A 3,032-nucleotide genomic window follows, 5' to 3' on the forward strand; every position below is an offset into this window, starting at 1 on the left:
AGTCAAAGTATTAATGTTATAAAAATATTCTCCTGAAACTTGGTACAAAGTTATTAATGTAGTTGTTAAGTACCAAACACTAAATGTAAAACAAGCATTATACACTGTTGAATATATGTGGATGTGTAGAATACATGAGTGTCTGCATATATTATTTATACTAATCTGCAACGTGAGTTTATAGCGTTGCTCTCTCCTTTGCTCTCTCCCACATATTTCTAATTATTAAAATTAAAATTAAAGTGTGAATATGAATGGGATGTCTTTCTCCTGATTGTATGGAAGTAAGTCAATTACCATTTTGAATGATGTTATTTGATTATGGGATGACTTCTGTATGAGAATACTAGAGCTCAATGTAAGCCAGCCACCAAAGAATGTATCATTTATAAATCAATGTGAACTTGCCTTTGTCTTGTTCCAAGTCAAGAAACTAAAGTTTATTTTAAATGAAAAGGCAACAATTGCAAAGCAGATAAGACAGATTTAGCATTTTATAGGCTCACAGATACTGTATCCTAAGAATTCTACAAATAAAAATTTAATTTCGATAGTATGCTTTTTGTGGGGATTTTGTTCAACACCTATTGCTTTAATATGAGTTCAGCCATGATGCATTCCTTCTAAAGATTCAGTCTTCACATCCTTGCTTTGCAAGAAGGAAATTAAGTGTCTTGTTGAAGGGTATTCAGCAACCAGTAAGTCACTTAGGAAATTGATCCAAGAAATCCTCATTTCCGATCCTTTGTTCCGGTACCTTAGCAAAACCGCTTTCCAAAGATAGAAACATATTGCTCTGCAGCTAAACAGCAAATTAAAGACATGCTGTCTCATGTAATCGTACAAATATGGTTTAAAAGCCACCAGGACCCCTGAGAGATTTGCCATCTGGTTCCCATGGTAGAAAAAGAAATGAGCCAACTATGGAAGGGAAACAGCCTTCTACCATCCCGGTAAATCTCCGCTTTGGTTAGGCTTCCAAAAATCAGACTTCTAGAATGTCTTTGGAAAGGTGAAGCTAACACTTCATGCATCTCATGTGGAAATCACCAGATTTAACCCAGAGTGTATAAAGAGGGGATGATCCTTAATAAAACAAGATTAGCAGATCATGTTTTATAAGTGTTAAGTGTTGAGAGCTTACTTCCTGTGATAGCAGATCTTCACTATGTCACCACTAAGCCTTAATTACATGGCCTTGTAACAGGCTACCCTACATTGAGTCAAGACTGACTCATAAAAGTTATTACAATTATCACGTCATTGTCTCTTGCATCTTTCTACCATGCTGGGAGAAAATCCAGGAAGCATGATGGAATGGCACCATGAAGAAGTAAGAGTTCTTGTCAGCTACCAACACTGGCTTTATCTTGAATTATCTTGACAATGCATATTAAAGTTTCAGGCAACCCTTCAGCAAACTACAGCCCCATATGGACCCTCAGAAAATAAATTTTCTGTCACATGCCTCCTCACCAAATGCCCACATAGTGTGGCTGCTTCAAAAACCCTGATACTCAAGGAAAAGAAGATATAATTACTGTCTACTTAGCTATTGAGTATGGGAGGATTCTCTCTCTCTCTCTCTCTCTCTCTCTCTCTCTCTCTCTCTCTCTCTCATCTCTTATGTATTCTCTTTACATCCTGCTCACTCCCCCTTCCAGTTCCCCTTACCACAATCATTCCTGCTTCCATTCTCCTGGGTTTCCCCCAACCCTGGCATATGAAGTCTTTGTGGAGCTAGACACATTCTCTTCTTTTCAGGCCAGACAAGGTTGCCTGGCTTGAAGAACATATCTCACAGACAGGCAACAACTTTTGGGATACCCCTCACTCCAATTGTTCAGGACCCAAATGCAGACCAAGCTTCACATCTGTTACATATGTGCATTGAGGCCTAGGTCTAACCTGTGAATATTCTTTGATTCATGGTTCAGTCTCTGAGAGACCCAAAGTTCCAGGTTAGTTGACTAGTTGGTTTTCCTATGGAGTTTTTATTCTATTGGGGCCCTCAATATTCCCTCCCATTCTTCTATAAGAATCCCCAAGCTTCATCCACTGTTCAGCTATAGGTGTGTGTATCTGTCTGAGTCAGCTGCTGGGTGGAACCTATCAGAAAACAGTCATGCTAGACTTTTGTCAGGTCACTGACTTTGGAGCTTGCCTGAGCTCTTACAGAAACATTTGGGATGTCTCAGCAGCAAAGCTGGGCAACCTGAGTTTAAGAAAAGAATTGAAGTCCTAAAGTTGCTCTTTATCCTCTATATTTGCTTCATGGCATATACATGGAAACAAATATATATATATATATATATATATATATATATATATATATAGAGAGAGAGAGAGAGAGAGAGATCACACACACACACACATATATATATCAAAGGTCTAGTGGTCTAATATTGTTGGTACAGATAATTTTAAGAGTCTCACCATACATGTGGGTTAGGGGACAGAAATAAGATTATTGTCTCAGGCACCCATGCCTAGTTTCAAAGTCAAGCCCTCATCATCCTCAGGGGAAAACCATTGCAGTTAAGTTAGTATGGTATTTAAAGCTTGTGCTTTAAAGTACCATTATAGCTTAAATATAGAATAGGAGGTTGATTTAAAATGAAATTAATGATTTAACTTTAATGAAATTAATGTGAGCTCTACCCACACTGAATGGAGCTGAGACGAATCATGAGAAAAGTTTGACAATGTTTTGTACAGGACATGGTTCTCCTTAATGTATTTGAAATTTACCCACTGCCTTTCTAACATTTTGACCATAGGTGAAAAGAAGACAATATTGAATAATGATAACCTAATGAATATATTTCTCTAAGCAGAGTACATAAAGATAGGTTTTGAATATTAAGTAGTAGACTATTAAGAAAGCATGAATTATATCTCATTGAACTCTATGATGCCTTAGGGAGATCTAGAATCACTGCTGGTTTTAATTTAAGTCAAGGTACTATGCTTGGAAAATCCCCCCTCCAGTGTATTAAAGGCTTCCTCTCTTTGTTTCCCAGGTTGTCAAA

Source organism: Arvicanthis niloticus, chromosome 23, assembly GCF_011762505.2.
Source record: "Arvicanthis niloticus isolate mArvNil1 chromosome 23, mArvNil1.pat.X, whole genome shotgun sequence".
Lineage (NCBI taxonomy): Eukaryota > Metazoa > Chordata > Mammalia > Rodentia > Muridae > Arvicanthis > Arvicanthis niloticus.